Source organism: Lissotriton helveticus, chromosome 6, assembly GCF_964261635.1.
Source record: "Lissotriton helveticus chromosome 6, aLisHel1.1, whole genome shotgun sequence".
In the NCBI taxonomy this organism is placed as follows: domain Eukaryota; kingdom Metazoa; phylum Chordata; class Amphibia; order Caudata; family Salamandridae; genus Lissotriton; species Lissotriton helveticus.
In genome coordinates this window covers 2071525572-2071548388 of record NC_136067.1, presented here as the reverse complement: position 1 = coordinate 2071548388, position 22817 = coordinate 2071525572, and the positions used below count along the sequence as shown (strand labels likewise).

Genomic DNA, 22817 nt, shown 5'->3' with positions numbered 1-22817 from the left:
TGCAAAACATCATTTTTTAAATTGATTGTTTATGTGCATGAAGGGCCACCTTCCTGCACATAAACAATCAATGGCCTTTTGCTGCTTCTATTTGTGCTCCACAACGCAGCACACATAGAAACAGCAAAAAGTAGGAGAAATTAAACATTTCTGTTTTCCCTGGTCTTACTTTTGGTGCTGCCCCATATTTAAGCAACACTTGTAAATATGGAATCAAGCTATCCAGGCTGAAGAGGGCTGAAACCCCGAAACCGGTCTTTGGATGCTTGTTTCCAGTCCAGGGAGGACCTGGCCTAGCAGTTCGGGCTGGACTGTTCCCATGGGGCACAGGGTCTAGACTGATTTGCATATGGCTGGGTTCAAACTGGAAAGGCATGGTGAGCAAAAAAACGATGGATTTGGGCCCAGATCACTGTACTGGGGTGAATGTATGACATTGTTCTGCATTCTGTCCATCACCTGTTGTTTTTGCACTTGTAAATATGGGCCAGCGTGAAAATCAACGTGTGGTGCGGTGGAACGTCCACCACAACACCCATTGCTTGCCCCTTTCACGTTAAGTATAGCGTGAAAGGGAGCCTTATTTACAAAGCAGTATTAAGCCAGGTTAAGTGGCAAAGCGTTACCTTTCTGTGGTGAGTTTGCAAAAAAATCAGGTATAGTGGGTATTAGAAGATAATTTGCGAGGGCCTAGGGACCTCCACAGGGTTTAATGCAGCACTGGTTTTAGAACTCTGTTCCCTATACCCCTACTAACAAAGAGCAGAGTCCCTGTACTACCTCTATCAGTTGGCTTATTCCTATTGCCACGTTTAATTTGACAATATGTCCTAGTATATGGTGTAGAAAGTGCACCCACGACCTGGAAGTTAAATTGCACTTTTGTACATCTGCTACAGTGGCAATGCAAACATGACTACAGGCCTACCCTGTGTAGCATGACTGCTGCAGTGCAAAACCTGCATTGCAAACTGTAACAATGGTCCTTTTAGTAAGCAAAATTGCACCCTTTTAAATATCATATTATTATGTGACCCCTATATAAGCATTGTAACCATCAAGGTAGGTTGCATGGTACTTAAAAGTAGAACATGTAGAAATGAATATTAGCATCTCCCTATCGTGACCAGGTCCAAAAAGCTATTGTCACTGTGACCAGCCTAGCTGTCCTATGTAGAGGAAAACTAGAGTACAGATTTAAATAGTAATCAAGTACCTGAGGAGTGGGACTAGCTAGAAAAATAATTTAAAAATCTATTACAATGGTGAAGTCAGATTTTTAATAAGCAAAAGGATAAGTAGGTGTTAAAAAGTCAGCTTTTCTATTCCTGAAGTTCTTGGAGGCTAATTTGCAGGAGTTCTCCAGAATCTCCCAGCCTGTACTTGACCCGAATAATATGTGAAAGATTATAAAGTTAGGCTCTAGTGGAAATACAAATCACCCAAATGTAAAACCGAACCAATAAGCATGACCAATTAATCATATGTGAGAGTAGTAGATGCCTAAGCCTGTTTCATTCATCAGTATCTTCAAGGTGGACTCAGGAAGGATATAATCATCTCATCAATGTCTTTAATAAAGGCCTGACTAATTGATATGGGTAGGGATATTCACAAAAGTAACTTACATCTGTGAGTAATTTACACATATATGTTACTCTTGTACTTTTTAGTAACTTTACTACATTTGACTGATCACAAAATCAGAGTTTAAAAATACTTAAGAGTGGACTTGCATGATCAACACCTTGTAAAAGTGGGTGGGGCCAATTTTAATAGTGAGTAAATCTAGCACCACACACGGAAAAACAATGATACTGCAACACACTCCCATATAAAATAATGGAAGTATGGACTTAAAATAAAACTCCATAAGAAATAATGTTAAATTAATTTACATTCGTGCTCTTTGTTTAAATAAAGGGCTTGCCTCTTGTTATGACACTTCTAAAAGGAGAAATATAGTGGAAGGGGCTATGCCAAATGACCTTTTGGAAACCTAAGAATAATCTTTCCCCAGAAAGACTATCAGCCTGATTCATGTACGGGCCGTTTTGCGTGTCCCTAATAGCGATTAATAGCGACTCGCTATTGAGGAAACGCAAAACGGCATTCATGTACTTTTCGGGGAAAAAATAGCGACTCGCACGCGGGCGCTAAAGCCGTTAGCGACCGACAAAAAACGCAGAAAAATCGCTATTTCCGGCTACCTGCGATCGGGATAGCGACTCGCAATCCCGATCGCACGGGATAGCGACTCGCAATCCCGATCGCACGGGGTAGCGACTCGCAATCCCGTGGGATCGGGAATGCGAGTCGCTATCTCGCGGGATCTGGAAAACGGGAAGACGCATTACGAGCACCGTGATGACATCACAACCAGGAAGCAGCCAAATCCCACCCCCAAACAACACAGTGACGCTATCAGTCGAGTGTTGAAGACCGAAAGCTGCCGCTAAACTGCCGTTAGCGACTCACAACCCCGCCGAAATAGCGACCGCCATGTCGGAGGAACCCCAGCCAGGCCCCAGCAACAGCGCTGCCCGCAAGCGCAAACTGAAATTCTCCGAACAGGAGCTGGAGAACCTCATCGAAGGGGTGGTGGCCAACCACGACCAGCTGTTTGGTGCCAACTCCCGGAGGGTCCCAGAGCATGAGAAGAGGAGGATCTGGGTTGGGATTGCCTCCAGTGTGAACTCTGTGGGCGTTGCGGACAGGTCTCTGGAGGAACTCAAAAAGCGGTGGTACGACCTCCGAGGCCGTGCCAAGGAGAGGGTTGCGGAGCGCCTTGGTGAGGCATCAGGCACCGGAGGTGGTGGACCGACTGTCCCACCCAACACCCACCTGGAGGACCAGGTAGAGGACACGTTGGAGAGGGAGGCGTGTGTTGGCGTGACCCCTCTGGACTCCTCCCGCCCCTCCCAAGACACCCAAGGTAAGTGGCATGCGACTGCGACCCTGTCCCCTATGACCGCCCCTGACCAAATAGGCTCACTCATTGGCCCTTAGTCATGCCTATGTTGTGCATCAGGAAATGCCCTGAAGCATTGTGGGAGACGTAGTATGTCCACAATGTAGTAGTACCACAATGCGGCCAGAAAGGTTCCAAAGTGCGCAAATACACAGCCACCCAGGGAATGACACCCAGCATGCATGCATGTAACATCTGCACGTCTGACAGTCACATGCACCTAATGAGTATCCACTTACCCTCACAGGTGCGGGAGACAGCAGTGACAGTGAGAGGCTGCTGATCGATGAGGAGGCCCAGGAGGAGGAATCCCTACCTGAGACACAGCCACCAGCCCCTGCAGCAGCGCCAACACCAGCAGCCAGGCCCCCCGCCTCTGCTGCATCAACACCTACAGGCCCACCGGCTGCCAAGGCCAGGCCCCCCGCCTCTGCTGCATCAACACCTACAGGCCCACCGGCTGCCAAGGCCAGGCCCCCCGCCTCTGCTGCATCAACACCTACAGGCCCACCGGCTGCCAAGGCCAGGCCCCCCGCCTCTGCTGCTTCAACACCTGCAGGCCCACCGGCTGCCAAGGCCAGGCCCCCCGCCTCTGCTGCTTCAACACCTGCAGGCCCACCGTCTGCCAGAGCCTGGCACCCCACCAATGTGCCTCCAGTGGCTGCGGCACCTGCAACACCAGCTGCAACAATACCTGCAGCACGGCCAATAAGATCTGGCCCAGCCACATCCGCTACACAGCGGCCCAACAGCAGGCGGGGCAATGGGCATCTCCATGCCTGCCTGAGCGTGGAGCGGCGCATGCTCCGCATACACCAGCGGCAGTCCCAGCAGCAGAGAGCAATCCAGCTCCAGCTCCATAAGATAGGCCGCAATGTGGCTGGAGTCGGGGAGAGGATGGACCGCATGACGGCGGCCATGGACCGCATGACGGCGGCTATGGAAGACAACACTGCAGCGCTGGTGAAGCACCGCAGTGTTGCAAGCAGGCGCCACCACCAGTTGCTGAGCCGGCTGTCCACCTACAGCCGCTCCAATTATGTCTCGGCAAATGCCACCACCCTGCTTGCGCAGCGCTCCCTGACCCAGCAGCACCAACTGGTCCAGTGCTGCGAAGATATTACCCGGGTGCTGGAGCATTTGACCACCGCCGTCACCGCACTGCACGCACCTGTGCTACCGGCAATTGTGGGGGGTGATGATGCTAGTGAGGGTGCCTCCAGTGTCAGCAGCCACTCTGCCACGCAGGCCCCCCCACCTAGGCGCAGCACAAGGGCTACGCCTGCTCCAGCTGCCCAGGAGGAGGAGGAGCCTCCCAGGCGCATGCAAATTGTGCGCCGGAGGCGCCAATGACATTGTGTCAGGGACACAGGCGCAGGCTGAACTTAAGCCTGCCATGGACCGTGTCATGCAGTATGCATGAATACTGCATTTTGTAAATAGTTGTTTCCAAGACCCATTATTTTTTGTGATAATAACAAATACATTTATTTTGGTGCACACATACGCCTTGTGTAATCATTACAGTTTGCATGCAATTGTGATATGTGGGGTGGGGGAAGGGGGTGGGCTAGAAATTGTTAGCTGTGATGTGGTTGCGACGTCTGTGGCCTTCAGCTGGGTTCTCCCCGCGTGCATGGTGCGCATGTGCTGGTGGCCGGTCGTCCCCCTCAGATTCACTGCCTGAGATGTCAACTGGTATCCGGCGCTTGGTTGCAATGTTATGAAGCATTGCACAGACAGCCACAATGCGGCAGCACGCTGCAGGACTGTAATACATGGCCCCACCTGTCTTGTGCAGTATACGGAACCTGCTCTTGAGCAGGCCAAATGTCCTTTCAATACAGTTCCTTGTCCGGATGTGCGCAACATTGTAGCGGCGTTGCTGAGGTGTGGCAGGGTTGAGGTAAGGGGTCAGGAGGTATTCCCGTAGGGCGTAGCCACTGTCACCTGTATGAGAGGAGCAGATGTTGATTGCCTGTGCAGCGCAGTTACTTCATAGCAATGTGACATTGTCGACAAAGTGTACTTACCGAGTAGGTGTCCTTCCCCAAACTCTCCCCTGATCAGTCGTGTGTGGAGTCCGCTGTGCCTGAAGATGAAGGAGTCATGGGTACTCCCTGGGTACTGGGCCACAATGTCAGTGATGATGGTCTTGGCATTGCAGACCATCTGTATGTTGAGGGAGTGGTACGACTTCCTGTTGCGGTACATATACTCCGTGCCAGCTGGTGGGCAGATGGCTACGTGGGTACAGTCTATGCAGCCAAGGACATGGGGAAAATGGGCAACATTATAAAATTGTAGTTTTGTGAGGTCCAAATCCTGTTGGCTCGTGGGAAATGTGATGTGCCGGTGGAGCTGGGTGAGCATGGCGTCAACAAAAGTGTGGAGGCAGCGTGACATGGTGGGCTGGGATATCCCCCCAGCAGCGGCTACTATGCCCTGGAAACTGCCGGATGCCAGGAGGTGCAGGCTGCACAATACCTGCACATGTGTGGGCACAGAATTGTTTCGCCTTGTTGGGTGCTGCATGATGGGGTCGAGTTCTTGTATCAGCCAGGTGATCATTTCCCCATTCAGCCTGTATTTAGCATAAATCTGTTCTCTGGTTTGCCCCAGCAAGGTGACCCGCTGCCGGTAAATCCTTGCCTGCCTCATGCGTCTCCTCCGTGCTGCTCGCTGTAGCCTTCGCCGCCTCACCACCATGTACATCCCAGGCATTGTGGAACGCCTATTGCTGCTGCTGAATGTCCTTATGTGTGATTGGTCAGGCCTGGACCTGTTGGTGATTGGCTAACAGTTTTTCAAAATTTGGTTAATCATGGCTTTTATGGTTACCACCTGCTTTGAGTTGTCCTTAAATTGCGCCGCGCAAATGTGCGATTTAGCGCTTTTTCGCTAATGTATTTCTTTCATGAATGCCGATTGAGACAATATTGCGTTTCGCTATTCAATTCGCAGATTCCGTGGTTGGTCGCTATTTCATTATCGCTAATGCTCGGCTTCCCGGAGTCTGCGACTTTTACAGCGTAATCGCTATTCCGGTCGCTATTATTTTTTAGCGATTTCGCTATTTCGTACTTGAATGCCGATTCCGTGTTTTGCACCCGCAATTGCGTTTTCGCAGCCATTGCGGGCGCTATTTCGCTTCATGAATCAGGCTGTATATTTCTGCACAAGTATGAAATGTATTGATGATCCTGTTTAAAGCCTCTTATTTGTATCCAACATTGTTTGTGTTTTGTAGCCCACCATCTATACCATCTACCCTTTGGAACTATGTTCAGACAGCCCTTCTCCACTAACTACCTTAACCACACCTCCAAATTCCATTACTTCGCCTATCAATCCAACCACTCTCTCATCACAAGCCCGATCAGACTACCCCTGATATCTTTACTCTGCTCTTCCACCGTTATTTCCTCCAATCTTCTCAGTCCTCAATCTTCCAATGGAAACAGAAAACACTTCATATGATTTTCCACCATAAGTATCAAGTTTTTTTTCATACTTACTACTATCATTCTAGTTTTGTCAATGTCTAAATGCCAATGTAGGTGCAGAATCAACATTAAAAACTTGGTCTTCCATCCCCACTACTGTAATTCACAATACCGCCTGTAGGAAAGTACATCTTTTGGCAAGGTTGCCCCCCACTTTTTGCCTGACTTTGATGCATCTTTGATTGAGTGTGCACAGGTTCCTGCTAAAAAATGGACAAGGTGGTCCATCCACTGAAACGCGTCTCAGAGTCTTCTGTTGTAGTAAAAACTGTGATTTATAACTTCAGCGTGTTTCGATATATATGGTATCCATATGCCACAGTTCCCGAAACAAATCTGAGAGACGGCACTCCGGTGGTGCGGAAAGTGTATTCAAAATTTAAGTGGTGCATACAGCAGCCAAACAAATGTCTACGCGTTTCTGCTAAACTAGCCGTGTTCATGACATTTTTCAGCCAGTGCAGTAGACATTTGTGCACTCCATTTACACAGACATAGAAAACACATTTGCCAAGATAATGTGAAAATAAAAATAAGTGTCAGACATCTTTTAATGTGCTTGTTCCTCATTGTTTCCATGCAAATATTAATTGTTTATGGGCAAGAATTGCAGTAAATAGAATTGTACATAGAGAAAATCCAATAATACAAAATAACGGATAATGTTGACGAGAATATATAATTTCCAATATGCTGCTGCCAATTATCGGAATCATGTCTCCTGCAAGCTTTGTTGAACCCATAGAGCAACATAACAACTTTTTCATAGCAAATTTGCCTGATACCATGGTAACGGAAACGTAAAACAAAATAAAATGAATTAAATGCATACTTAGCCAAATGGCTGGTAGGATTATCTCAACCCTTTGGAAACAATAATTCATTCACAAAAATGAATAAAAACAATATATGAGATAAAGCCCCATTGGGCTGAATACACTCAACAATTCATGTTGTAGTGTCCAAGCACTTCAATAAGCCAGAGCAAAGCTTACGATTTCCAACTGCTGTTCATCTTGGATACTAATATACATCCCATTGGGCAAATCACATCAAGATATTTAAGCCAGCATGGGCAAAAATAAACAGTGTAGAATTCATTGTGTATAGAAAATTATCCAAACAATTAAAGATGTTGAAATTACCCATCATAATCAGTAATGTACTCCCCATTGGGCGAAGGATGGCAACCATGTCTAGAGACTAGATAGTATAATACTAGAAATGAAAATACCACAAAAAATAAGTAGTATAAAAACTAAAGATATCTTAGCTCTAGTGCATTTGTGTCATGGTGTTCTTCTTGAACAACCTACAAATGAACAAAACAGGGATGTTAGATACATTGCTGATGAAAAGACTGTGAGTATGTTAAAAACAGATAAAACCTTTTCAAATTCTTGCGAGTGTTCAAAGACTAACCATCAAAAAGCAAAGAGGTTCAAAAGACATTGAGACATTGAGTACATACATTTAGAACAAGAAATGAAGCTCTTTGTCAATGTTCAAACCTATGGGCTCCTTCGTGGACATTATCAGGATGTACCTGCACTGTAGTTGTCAGAGGGCTTTCTCTCTATCCCCTCCCCTGATAGATTTTTCGACCTGGTCTATGACACAATAAGTGAGTACTGTGGGATCACTATTGTGGTACTCCATAAAATGTCTTGTCACCGGAAAGTAGTATCTGAATTATTTGTTGCTCTCAAATGTTGGCGAATGCTTTTGTGGGCTTGTGGCTTAGTGCTCCCTATGCATCTCTTGGAGCAGGGGCATTCCAACAGGTAGACTACAAATTCAGATTTGCAATTTAATGGTTTGGAGACAAATAGCATTTATCCCAAATGTGTTTTTATTTTTGTCACGTTCTTGCCATATTGGCAGGCCTTACATTTGGCACACTTTTTAAATCCTTTACTTGCTTTTAGCCACATATGGCGTGTATCAATGAGGGGAACTGTGATAGGTTATACTTGGTTTTACACTGATATCCCCTCCTATCAATGGGTCCCTTTTTACCAAGTGCCAGTGTTTATTAAGGACTTGCCTGAGTTCTTTATACTTGGTATTGTATGTAGTGAGGAATCTACTAGCATTATCTTGTCTCCTTGTAGATTGACCTTGTTTAAACAGTAAATCCATTCTATTTACTTTACTGACCTTTGCTTTCGCCATTTCTAGTACTGATTGTTGTTGGGAAACATCCTTTACAACGCAACTTTTACCAGGCAGTGCCTTTACGACGCAACTTTTACAACGCATTGCGCTGGGGGGCGCTCTAGGATAGGGAATAAGTTTAATTTACTATCCAACACCTTCCCTAGTATCCACGGGGACTGGAGTTGGAATAGTAAATTAAACTATTCACTATCCAGCACCCCAAAAAGCTATGCGTTGTAAAGGTTTACGTTGTAAAAACTGTGTTGTAAAGGAATGCGTGGTAAAAGCATGCGTTGTAATGTCATACATCCATTGTTGGTACCCTCTATGTCTCAATATAACACAGATCTCTTCTTTTGCTTGCACATACAACTATTTAGACCCACAGATTCTCTTGGCCCTAAGTCGTTCACCATACAGTATGCTGTTCTTAAGAGGAATGGGGTGAGAGCTGTTTGCATGCAATGTAGCGTTTCCATCATAAAAGCGTTTGTTGATTTGACAATATCTTTAGTGCAGTTTGACGAATCTTTACGAAATTTTCAAAACTAAAGGGGCTCTCAGGCCAGCTCCTGTTTTGAAAGTGTCTGGGTGATTCATCAAGCGTAGGCTGATAAAAAAGGATGGTCCCAAAACAAGTTTTCTCTATGGTAATTTCCATAGGAAACTTTAGACAAGGCTACAGCCCGAACTGCTGAACGGAATTACACCAAATTTGGCAAAAAGGTAGCTCTTGGTTTAATCAATCAATCAATCAATCAATCAATCATTGCATTTGTAAAGCGCACTACCTACCTGTGAGAGCCACAAGGCGCTGGGGGGAGGGGAATGCTGCTTCTGCTCGAAAAGCCAGGTCTTGAGGAATCTTCTGAAGGTCAGCAGGTCTCGGGTCTACTGTAGGTGGATAGGGAGGGTGTTCCAGCTCTTAGCAGCGAGGTGGGAGAATGATCTGCCTATCCACCCTTGTGGTTACCCCTCAGTGCAGCCTACAAGAGGCCCATGCAGCCCTCGGAGCCACGTGGCAATCCAGGGGCAAGGGCCTCAATGGAGTTCCTGTGAGAGGGGACTCCCAACTGGGGAGATGCATTTGCAGCACCTCCACGACAGGGCACCGGGAAGCATGTAGGTCGCAGATGAAAACTGGTCACCCAAAGAACATCTGAGGAAGGCATGGAACATGAGTCCTGGCAGCGAGAGCACACAGACTCTGAGAACCCACCCTTGTGGCTGCATGAGCGACTTCGGTCCTGTTGGGAGTTCCTCACCGATGCCTTTGCGTGGCCTACGAGAGGCCCGCACAGTCTACACGGTCCCATGGCAGCCCGGCAGGAAGGCTCTCCAGGAGGCTCCTGTAAGAGGGGGTTCCAGGCAGCAGAGGCAAGTCTGAAGCTGCTCTGCCAGCGGGAACTGGGAAGCATCATCACCCCCAAGAAAGGCCCTCATCTGCCTTGGCACTCCTCAGTATTTGTGGTCCACCGGAACCTGAGATCCCTCAAGAAGATCTCCAAACTGGACTCCACTACTGCTCCAGATGCACCACTATTGGAACTATGTAACTAGACTCCCACACTGTGAGACCAGGCCGGTCTGAACTACATCGCTACGATGGACCAAAGCCTCCTGACCGTGCGGTCCAGGGCTCAACCACTGCCCGGTAGACAGCCTGAATTGACTCTTTAGTGTTATGTTTCATTATGTTGTTTTCCCCATAGGTTGGACTTTTGATTTTTATTTTTCCATTAGAGTTTTGGAGGGATGTAGTGTCCTGCTGGACACGTTCTAGTGTTCCACTTTGTGTTACATCCACATATTTCACCCACGCACCTCAGGCATCACCAGTCAGGTGACCCTGCAAATAAAAGGGGCCAGGTGCACTTGCCCTGGGCCAGTAACAGTACCCTACTACTGTGTTTGTGTGGTTTATCTACGTATATGGGCCTAGTGCCCACCACTTTATATTACTCAATGTAGAGTTTACCACACCCATGGCATTATCAGGAAAATCTATTTGCCCTACAATTCAGAAAGAAGTGGAAAAGATAGCAGATCGCTCTGTGAATCTGGAAGCGCACACTCTAACTCCCACTATGCCATCGGAGGCTTTCCCCGGGGTTTTTATTCTCTCCATAGCATCACATCCTGGTGTAACCACTAACTCCATTTGGTAGGGGTGGGATACAAATCGCCTTCACCCTGTGGATGACTCCTTCACTACAGGGAGTGATGCCCACAACTTTACACATTACCTCTGATACCATAAATTAAGCAAACTTGTATCTTCTATATTCTTATCCAGCACTTCCATTATAAATACCGGAATTTGTCTCAGTATCCACCCTTTCTTTAAGTGGCTGCCAGCATGCTAAGGCAGTAAGCTTTCCCTCTGCTATTGTTGTGGTCAAAGCACAGTTAGCACATGTGTTGAGGCCTCAGGGACTTTGCAAAAAGTATGGCAAGGGAAATTGGACAGTGTACCAAAAAATTATGATTGCTAGAAATAAGGGAGACCAAGGTGGACCTGAGTAGTAGCAGAATCGTTGTTGAGAAGCTCGGAGAGGCACTGTTCGTACATGGAGATACCCCTGGCAGAAAGGACCATATGGGCAGGGTTCCTATATAAACTTTACCAAGTAGACTGTATGATAGTAAATGACCAGTACATTCCAGAGGTAGAAACTAACAGGGGTCAGGCCATGTTCCTGTTTCCCCTGACATCTAGATATCAGCCTATCACACAAAGGGTACAGAGTTAAAGTCTGGAAGGATGGTGATCATAGCAGACCTCTTTGACAAAGGAATCATCACAGGAATGTAAACAAATATATGTTATGGAGAAACAAGAGAAATATTACTATTTGGGACATTGGCTACAACACCTCCTGAACAAAGCAGCAGGGATAGATCTGGGTTTGATAAATTCATCTCCATCCACTTGGACAACAAAGAACTGACTGTTTATATTTACAGGTTGGTCAGCAGCACATAAGACAAACAACAGTGGGGCTACCTGAAAAAGTAATAATACTAGATATGGAAATTTGTTCTGTGGCATGGGTACATAAGTGGAGGGAAGTAACAATATGGAATAAAGCAGTGGCACACAGGGCATCATTATTGGGTAGTACATGACACTAGATAAAATATATAGGATGCTCATGGGAATCCCAGGTGCTTGTTGAAGAGGGTGTGAAGTCACATACTCAACTGGTGGAATTGACCCAAGGTGCAAATGTAGGTGAAATAAGACCTGGTCGGCATAAGCTAATAGAGGCTTCCCAGTTCCAGGAGACACAAGTGCCAGTATTGGTAATTAGGCCTAAGACAAGGGAAGCAAGGAAGGGAGGAGTTGGAAACTACTAGATACCATGGGACAAGACTGGGGAGAAATAACATGCCCCCCAGGCATCAGGCTTTACACCTCTTTCACAACAACGGCACACACAAAGATGAAGGACTCCATGGAAATCAAAATAGGTAGGACTGTGATAAGGGAAGGGTTGGGAAGGATTAGATGAGATGGAAGAACATTGATTAATTTTATATTGAACATATTTGTACAATGACATCCAATATCACTCAGGACAATGGAAAAGTGAGGATTGGTCACTACTCTCGTGACTGCAAAGATGAAGTGAGAAATGAAATGTTGATTCCACTGTACTTGTTACATTGGCGCCAAAATGTACAAATAAAAAAAGTGTTAAAGTATAATGCATTCCACAAATACAATATTGTATTGTACTGTTTTAACATGCGACAGGGGTGTGTCTAGCTGAGTTTGTGACCAGTGTTTGTTGTGATGTACACATCTCTTTAATTACTCTGCTAGTAATTTTTATCAGGGTAGGAAAGGAGTAAGTCATTCTATTCTAAGGAATTCTGAGACTTCTAGAATGATTTTGCTACTGAAAATCTATGTGTGAGGACATTGTGCAGTTCTCCAGTTAAGTTCACAGTTGATGATTTTGTTTGTGGTGGTGATTCTTGATTTGCATCGTCTCATTTGATATGTCGTAAATGTTGTGTTACTTGCAGAGAAGCCTGGCCGGTGCCCTCCTGGATCAGACTACTGCCCGCAGGTCCTTCCTTGGTCCCTGATATGCGTAAAGGACGTAGATTGCGGCGATGGGGTCCAGAAGTGCTGCAGGACGACCTGTATCAAAGCGTGTGTTGACCCTGTGAACTAAGGTACAGTACTAGTGAAAAGCTAGTCTATGAACAGAACATGGATTTAGCACTCAGACCCTCCTACTGGTTGCTGTATAATATAATGTGTTGATGTACACACCGTAGAGATCTGTTTGCAATCTGTAGACCATGCTTGAATTCCGCCCCACTGTGAGCAGGCCAAGGAAGTGCACAGAAGCCCTATTAGAATAAAGCATGCTACAACGCATGCAATTACATCACGTTCCGTAACAACGCGATTGTTACAAAGACCGCGTCATTACAACGCAATGCCATTACTACGCAAGTCATTACATCGACTTGCAGTAGATGGAGCTCTAACATTAGAAATCGTATAATTTTCTATTCCAACTCCAGTCTACGCAACAGTAGAGAAGGTGTTGGAATAGTAAATTATACTATTCCTTATGTAAGAGCACCATCTACTCCAAGTCGTTGTAATGACGCGTAGTAATGGCATTGCTTTGTAACAACTTGGTCATTGTAACGGCCGCGTTGTAAAGGTACCGCTGTCTAATGACCGCTTTGTAAAGGTTGTTTCTCCCCTATTAGGGGCCGCAATTGACTCAAGAGTAGCACAGCCGGACGGGATTATAAGTGTGCAATCTGTCATGGAAATAGGAAGTGGGAGGATGCTAGTTGGCAGGACATGCTCCAGGCTTTAAAATGAATGATGGATGGGCATTTTGTAATATTATTGCAATCAAGCTGGGAAATGGTAACATAGTTAGGATTTCTTTCAGTCTAGAGGATACCCTCTCTGCTATTAATAATCCCGAGTGGAACGGGTATGGCCAGACATGGGTCCCTTTGGAGTTAAACTATAAGCCTGTTAGCCTTGCAGGTAATCTTAAAAACATATTCGGCATGCAGACTTTAAAAAGATTATACGATTGGCTGGAAGCTCAGAGGATTTTAACTCCCTTTCAAGGGGGGTTTTGTGAAAAAGTTAGCACTTCAGATCAGGTTTTTTTTTTATTTTTTTAAAACCTTTATTGAGTTAATCAAAGTATGACAAGCGCAGGCCTACAACCACAGAGGCTGGCCGCAAACACAGGAATCAGATCAGGAGTCATGCACGTATATACGACCGAATAATATCGACAATACAGATACAGCATGTGATTGTATATGCCTCAACGCAGAAGGATATCAAAGGTTTAATTTTAAAGTTATAAAGAAGCAGAAGTGGTTGTACTATCGGTGGCGTCACACCATAACATGAAGTTAAGAAGAGATGGGGGGGAGGTACCCCGCAGTGCAAACAAGTCCAGGTGATGAGCAATATGAACATTGGGCACACTATGCCCGCCGAGGCTGAGGAGGAATAAAAGACAATGTAATAGCAAGCGATTAGCGAGCACACCCTCCCGAAAACCCACCCTCCGGAGACAGTAAGGTATAGGCAAGTATAGACGCCAAACAGAGAAAGAAAAAAGATAAGGAGAGGCAGCCAACCCTACTGTAAGGGAGGAAAAACCCTACCCAAAGAAAGAGGAAAGAAAGAAAGGGGACCATAGAACAAAACAAACTAAAATAACAAACCCCCCCAACACCCGCCACCCTGCACCCCTGTAATGGCTACGGCCTACCCCACTAACAGCGTGCCTGTCGCCCTGGAACACCCCAAAGAAGGGAAATAAAGAAAGCGGAGGAGGAGAAGAACAAACATACTCCCGGCCACCTATACCCCCCGCCATTAGCGACCTCCCCAAAACATATTGTCCATTATTAAAAGCAAGTATTAAGCACCAATATGGGGAGGACCTCAACCAAAACCACCCGACTCCCAGTGAGATACACAGTACAATCCCGGCATAGATCACAAAGCGTAGCTAACCCCAAAAGTCAAAGACAACCATGACAGTTCGGTTCTTCACGATAATCTACGTCGCCAAAGCCAGCAATCTCACAGAAAGCGAAGCGTCCCAGATAGTACAAAGCAGTGGCATCGGATCTAGGGCAGGATACAAGATGAAGTCAGCCCTGACCAGTTTGATTCTTTATGAAAACCCATGCCACCCAAGCCACAGTATTCATGTGGTAATCGAAACGTCCATAGCAGTTCGAAGCAGCTGAATCGGACCGGGGACAGGATACAAGATGGCGGCATCCACAGGACCAACGGGGAAAGATGAAGGAGATAAGCAGACCTCTCCGACGGTCACTAAAGAGCTGTTCTTGGCGATCAAAACGTTCGGCAACGATGTTTCGCCGAGCAGGAGTCATACCGGGAAAGCTAACTACGGTCTTAGGTGCAACATTCACGAGGCCAAAATCATCGACGTGAGCTGAGTCAGGCTGCCGTGTGGGAACCTCAGAACAGTAGGCCAAATCTTCCACTGGAACCACAGAATTCTGATCGTGTGTCGCAGCATCATCGTCCGGTCGCAAGCAGATATTTCTCAGCGTTTCTGACATTCGGTCATACGTGACTGTGAATTGGGAGTGGAGCGCCCCAATGGCGGCCATCACGGACCTCAACGATGGTGCGCCATCTGTCCTCTCCATCTCCCCCCCCCAAAGAGACGAAGCAGGACTCGAGCCCCAGACTCACTTCCGAGGCTCCAGGCACACACGAAGCCGATGGCAACAGCAGGCGCTCCCTCAGCTGGTGATCACGACACCTTCGCCGACCGTGGGGGCCCCCCCTTCAACACCGCCGTCCCCAGCAGGGTCTCCGGGCGAGCGCCCCCCGACCGCGGCGCACGATGCACACCCTGTGTCACGAGACCGAGTCCTCAGTGCCAGCTGGTAACTGGATTGCAGATCGGAGATGCAGAAAAAGATCCGAGTACGGAAGACCGGACGAAACACTGGTTCCACAGCCGCTGTTGATCAATTCCGGCCCGGATGGGCTAGAAATCGAGGTCCCGGCTTCAGCCCTGGAGTAGGCCGAAAATGGAACACGACATAACTCCACCACCCAGTATGTTAGGGAGTCCGGGATTGCACCACCGGTATCAGGCGAGCTTCATACACACGGGAGTCCGGCGTAGGTAAAGGATAAATGACAGGATATGCGAGCTGCCGGCGGAGGTCGACGGAGCCGGGAGCTTAAGCAGCCATCTTAGATCGTAGCGTAGCTCCTCCCTCTCTCAGATCAGGTTTTTAAATTTGCCCTACTATATTGGAAATATGTTCTGCTGGGTAACAAAAAACTTGATGTGGCAAATGTAGACCTGCGTGCTGCATTCAATTTGATACCTAGGGAGAGTCTTTGGAGAGTACTAGCATACATGGGAGTTCCAGGTTGGTTAATTGAATTTGTGAGGGGTTCGACAGGGGTGTGTTCTGGCTCCCACCTTGTTCACCTTATATATAAATTGTGTGGCAGAGGAACTGATCAAGCGTGTTAAAGATTCTCCTACTCTCAACGCGGTTAAAACACTAATACTCCTGTTTGCAGACGATTCATTATTAATCTCAAAGTACCCGATGGGTTTACAAAATCTGCTAAATACATTTTTGGAGTTCTGCGATCACAGAGTTTTGGAATTGAATGCGGCAAAAAACAAATTTATGGTCCTTGGTAAGACTGTTAATAAGAGCTGTTCAGTAATGGCTGGGAAGGACCGTTTGGAAAGGGTCCTTAGTTTTGGCTATTTGGGGGTAACTCTGCCTGACAAATGTATGTGAGTGCACCAAATAAAGAAAGGAGCCCTTATCATATCTCATAGATCTAAGGCCATTATATGTGTTAGAACTGGCTATTTCTGGTAGGCTAAGGCTGACGCCAAAGCCAGGCAGAAACCACCATTCTAGTCAGGGCAAGGGAGTCACACGCCAAGATAACCCCTGCTCACCCCCTTGGTAGCTTGGCACGAGCAGTAAGGCTAAACTCGGAGGCAATGTGTAAAGCATTTGCGCCAGCACACACCAGCAACAACATCCTAGGCACACCACAAAATGAACTCCACACAAGGTTATATAAAAATAACTTCTGTATTGTCAAAACACATCAGATAGAAATCACACATGTACATTGTGCCAACTGGCACGGACAATATTCACAAGGGATTATTTACACCAGGACAGGGCCACATGGTCCACTGTCAGAATCAGCACTTAGTAGAAATAGCACTTCTAGAACTTAGAATAAGTATAGCGCAAAATAACAGTTATAAATCACAACCAGTAACTACTGGTAACAGGTAAGTACCACCTACGCAACCCTAACCACCTTAGGAGAATGTCACGCAGGGGACCAGGACCTCACTAGGTCCACCTAAGAATAAAATACATTTAGGGGTGTAAGCAAAAACACATTTACACATGATGCATAAAAACACATTCAGAGGTGCAAGGAAAGAGAACACATGATGCATAAAAAACATTCAGAGGTGTAAGGAAAGAAAACACATGATGCATAAAAACATTCAGAGGTGTAAGATCAAGGTGCGTAATCATATTAAATGCATTACATTTCCTAGCACCACATCACATTGCGCAAAACTCACAATAGGCAATTACCATCACATAGATAATCACATTGCGCCTAAATAAAATCACATACCAGCCCCCATCTAATAAAGGGACTAAAGAGCCCTGTGTCCAGAATGTCAGGGCAGCGCCAGTCAGGGGTGCGCCACCTGCGCAAAACCTAAACATTGCAGGTGCCCACTACTTGCTGGGCACCTGGGAACATCGCAAGGGCCTAAACGGTGCAGCTGCCCACTAATTGCTGGGCAGCTGGGAATCAAAACTGTGACAGGGTCCTCACTGACCCTAGAACAGAACTGCGCCAACTGTTGGAGCCACACAGGCTCTGAAAACACTCGTGCCCACGTTGGAGCCACACAGGCTCTGACATAACACATGCCCCAAACGTTGGAGCCAAACAGGCTCTGAAACTGTGCCACATTGCGCAGAACGTTGGAGCCACACAGGCTCTGAAACTATGTGTCCCCAGGGCCCTCTAGAAAAGGACAATGGCCCCCTAAATCACGCTGGAGCCTCAGGGGCTCTGAAACAAAATATGCCCTCAGGGAGCCTCTCGGGGCTCTATACTACGTTGGGGCGACCCGCTGCCAACCGGGGCCGCCCTAATTGCACCACCATCGTGGAGCGCACAGGCTCCTAAAATCATCGTGACCCCCAAGGGCCTCTTGTGGCCCTCAAACAACCAGAATGGCCCCTGGAGCCTCTTGGGCTCAAAATCACACTGCGCCCACACGGAGAGAGCACTGGGGGGGGGCGGGCACCGGCAATGTGCCCCGACGACCCCCCTCTGTCACCCACACCGGGCCCCACTCACCCGTGGCCCGCGCAGGGACGTCTCCTCTCTCGGGCTAATTCTCCACGCTGGGGAGCTCCACTTTGCTCCCGGTCGTGCTGCGGCGGCTCTGGGGCTCCGGGGCTCTCCTTTGGTCCCGGGAGCCCTGAGGAGGCAGGCGCCTCTCTCCCTCTTCACGCACCGGATCCCGGGGTCGGCTCCCGGCAGCTTCCGGCTTCCTCTTTCCTGTCCCGGGCCGGCAGCCAATCAGAGCGCGGCCCGGGGAATGATTACACGGGGTGTCCCTCAGTCCCGCCCCCGGCCTGCCTGACTTCCTGGTCGCGGCCGGGCGGCCCCGGGGACAATTTTACCGGGCAATGCCGGGTGGGCACCGGCAGTAAAGATAAGTAAAGCGCTTCTCAGGCGCTAGCAGAAAAATGCAGCGCTCTCCAGCGCTATGGCAGAATGAGGCGCCCCTAAGCGCTATGAGCAAGGAAACAGCGCTCCTAAGCGCTACGGACATTAAAATAAAGCGCTCTCAAGCGCTAAGGGCGAATACAGCGCTCCCAGCGCTAGATGTACCCAGGAGTCCTGAAATAAAAAAAAAAGGAAAGCACTCCCAGGACGCCATCAGAAAGAAAAGTCCTCCAATCTCCCCAGGCAAAGCAGAGGGGTCCCGGAGCAAAGCAAAGTCCCCCAATCAGCCCAGGCAAGGCAGAGGGGTCCTCTAGGCATCCAGGGGATGGGCAGGGCCCAAAGAGGCAAGCCTTTCCCCTGAGCCCAAGCAGCAGCACTCCCCTGGCAGGATTCAAGTCAGAAAGAAGGACATTTTGGAAGGGGACACATCCCCTTTTTATACAGAGAAATCCTTTGTCTAGCAGGGTGCAGGCAGTGTGAGAACCAGCTAGAACTGGTTATAGGGAATTCCTTTCACTGACCAGGCTAGGGACATCAGACACACACCGGGGGATGGAGCCAGCATTGTGTGGGGAAAACCCAGCCTCACTCAGGACCCTCAGACCAGACAGTCAATCCACAAGCAGGCCCAGGCTCACTCCTCCCCTCACATCAGCATGCTAAACACTCCATTCACCACCGGGGCAGACTCTCCCAGACTCTTGGAGCCAGGCTCACCAGCCAGCCTCAGCCAATCACACGCCAGACACAAATTACACAAATATGCCAACTTCTAAAAGTGGCACTTCTACACTAGACACAATCATGCCGCATATACCATTGCGCAGCATTCAATCTCACGAGTTCGCACATACCAAACTCGACCCTGCACTCCCCACACATCAGGAACTACCATGGGCATACATATTCCCCATTCATTCCTATGCGAGGGCAGGTCACTCACCACACATACACAGAGAGCTCACGCACTTTACACTGTACCACAGTGAAAAAGTGCGCAGAGGCCTAAAATCACCAACACCAGGTTCCAGCAACAGGCTAGGGAAAGCAAAAAGTTTCGGAGTGAACCTGCCAGAAAAGGGCCAGGTCCAACACAACCCCCTTCCAGCCTAAACGCAGGGTAGACCAATCACTCCACTGATGGGCTTCCCTGCTTTGGGTGACAAAACACGGACACGGGCCTGCATGGCAGGGACACCCTCCGGTTTTGCGCCACTCTGAACCCACATGGATTTCTCTCAACAAAAGCTCTCTGGCACAACTAGAATACCCCACTGGTACTCTCTAGTTATCCACGGCCAGGACCAGGCCCTAGGCCATCCAAATGTCACAGGTCTTGACCAATCCACAGAGTGGGGGGCAGTAACCCCTGGCACACAATAGCCATTCTCCACTCTCCCTCTCAGTGTAGCTACAACTACCACTGATCCTTCAACCTAGGGACCACACCCTCAGGCTGACCAGAGGTCACGGGCAAGAATGCCCCACCCTACCTCTACTTCTGGGGTTCCGCACCCTCCCAGGGAAGCACCCACCAGAACACAACTCTTCCACCAGATCAGGACCTCTCTCCATCAACTGGTCTACCACCTGGGATCTGGAAACTATTTCACTTCGGAGGTACAAAGCACACAGCACAGTCCCTCTTCAAGCAGGTGGGGGGACACAGCACACAGCACCGTCCCCTTTCCTCTACCTTAGTGGAAACAACAAACTGCGGGTGGGCCCCAGATCACACAGCAAGGGCAGCCCCCTCAGTCTCTTCAGCTGATCCACTTTGGTAGAGATTCCTCTTGACCTGGAAGCTTCCTAATCTCCTAACCTAGGATCTAAACCGTCAGGTTGCACCGGGGTCAGAAGTAAGGACACCATCCCTCTGCACGCCCTTCCAGAGTTCTGCACCCTCCCACCTTGGAGCGGTACCCCTGAAAGCCAAAACCGGTCAGGACACTGATTTCAGATGCCCTTCCCTCCAGGTCAGGCTGAACCTGAACCTGGCCTCCCCCCTCCTCGGGGAACGACCTCCAGAGGCCCCAAAAATGGTCAAGCACTCTGGACGGTCAAATGCCCAGCGAACCAGGACGTCTGCACCCTCCACTTAGGAGCGGTACAGCAAAACACCAGGACCGCCGGAGTTCTGGTTACAGACACTCCCCGTCCTCTAGACACAGGAAGATCCTCCTCAAATGACGTGTAAGTACAGCCTTGGCCCCTGACCTGGCACTCCCTTAGGGAACCCTCCAGGCCCTGAGACAGGGTTTCGGGCCAACGTGGGCCTTACTGCTCGTGCCAAGCTACCAAGGGGGTGAGCAGGGGTTATCTTGGCGTGTGACCCCTTTGCCCTGACTAGAATGGTGGTTTCTGTCTGGCTTTGGCATCAGCCTTAGCCTACCAGAAATAGCCAGTTCTAACAATATGTTTTTCAGAAGAATACATACTCGTGTTACTTTACCCCGGCCTTGGAAGACTATCGAGCAAAGGCTCAAATCGCTGCATTGTATAGAGCAGTAGTCTGGGGTTACAGTGACAGGGTGAGACTTGCAATGATAGAGAAAATATTTGTTAGATCATTGCTCTCTGTACCATTAAGGACCGTCTTAGAGCCACTTTTCTTTGACAAGTGGATGAAAAGAGTATCTGATCTGGTGCATTTAAAGCCACTACTATTCTGGATCCCTATCTGGACTATCCTGAAATTAGCTGAATATAGCGATTGCTTGAGTGATGTAAAGAATATGGACCGTGCCTTGGAGATACCTTGGTTAAGGTTTGTTCACGATTGGTGTAAAAAAATTGGTTTGAACAGAGTGTGGGACTCACCCGAATTCCTGTGCATGGAGGACAAGCAGGCCTTAAAATAAACCTACTGGTCACTGGTATGGCAAAAAATCACTACCAGGGGCACTGCGGGCCATCTTACTGAGAAATACCTGCCACTTAAACCTACACCTGTTTTTGAAAGTTATGTGGACAATATAACACCACCAATGGCCAGGAGCGTGTTTATTACATTTAGAGCACGCTGTTTGCCCCTTCTATCTATCAGCAAAAACTGGAATATTAATTCATCGCTTGACTCATGTCCAGCTTGTGGCATGAATCCTGAGAATCTTAAAAAAATATGATGTTTGTCTGTCCTGAATACCGCGATTTGCGTAGAAAATGGTTGCACCCAATCTGCTTGTCTTTGGAGGTACCACACCTTTGAGAGACGAAATGAATCTTGACGACTGACACATCTGGCCGGTTGCTTTTTCCATGAGCCTGTTTTTGTTCAATGTCTGGATAAAGCGGGAGATGCTTCTGAAATTATTGCAGATTTTTGTATTCTAGTAGATGGGTTGTCCTGTGAGAACCATTTTATACATATATGTATTAGTTAAATTGTGTTATATATAGTAATACCGATGGCCAGCCCATTTTTAAAGCACTTTTTACAACATTATATTTTATAATTTATCATGAATTTGATATATTTCTGAAAGTTGGGATTAGTTTTAATTATTTATCTAGACATGCAAAGATAGGACTATTAATTTTAGTGACTATCTTGATATTTTCCGACAGAAACAGATGTTATGGAACTGCACTGAACTTGGTCTGCTGGGATTAAGTTTTATGATTACATTTTACTGTTTTATGACAGTATATTCATGTATTAAGGATAATGAATGAAGCAAAATTGTTGAATGTACTACATGGATGTTCTGTACCTTTGATGGTTATCTGTCTGAATAAAGGAGCTTTTGATTTCAATTCTGATGGTCTAGTTTCTGACATTTCAATTTTCGAACTTGTAACAACATTACCCTGTGTATTCCTAATAGTAGCCCTGCTGTAGGTTTTGGAAAACACAAATACATTGTACATGTATTGCCCAAATGCACACCTTACCATTCCAAATGAGGTATCAGCAGATGCCCCGCATCAGGTGTGGGCATAGCTGCCAAGTGTTTAGATTGCATATGTGTGACATTTTCAAGTTTTCAGTATACTTATGAGTGGCATTCAACAACCAAATACATGACACTTCCAGTGAGACTTTCTCACAAGCAAACCTAAGCAATGAAGTCCATGGAAAAAGATAAGTATTAGAAATGACACCCTCTTAAGCAAGGAGAAGCTGTACAAATATCTTGAAACTGCTTCAAAACCACTGAAGCGGAAGGTCCTAACTAGAAATGTAATCAAGTATTTAGGTCAGCTGATTGAGTGGCAATGTCCTATACTAGCGCTGATGCGGAGGGTCAGTTCAAAATGCGTTATTCTAATGTCTGATGCATGGCACTTGGAAGGGCTGTGTGGGGCTCTTCTTAGAAGGAATAAAACATATATATTGCTCTACCACATGTACTGTGAC

The 22817-nt window shown here is 47.4% G+C and overlaps 1 long non-coding RNA gene across 1 annotated transcript in view; it reads left to right on the top strand.

The window, feature by feature from the left end:
- LOC144762032 (uncharacterized) overlaps window positions 1-22817 on the top strand; it is a 76209-nt gene that overhangs the window by 12921 nt on the left and 40471 nt on the right. Inside the window, exon 2 of the long non-coding RNA XR_013596011.1 lies at window positions 12673-12825. This is a non-coding gene — a long non-coding RNA (uncharacterized LOC144762032). The remainder of the gene's footprint in view (window positions 1-12672; window positions 12826-22817) is intronic.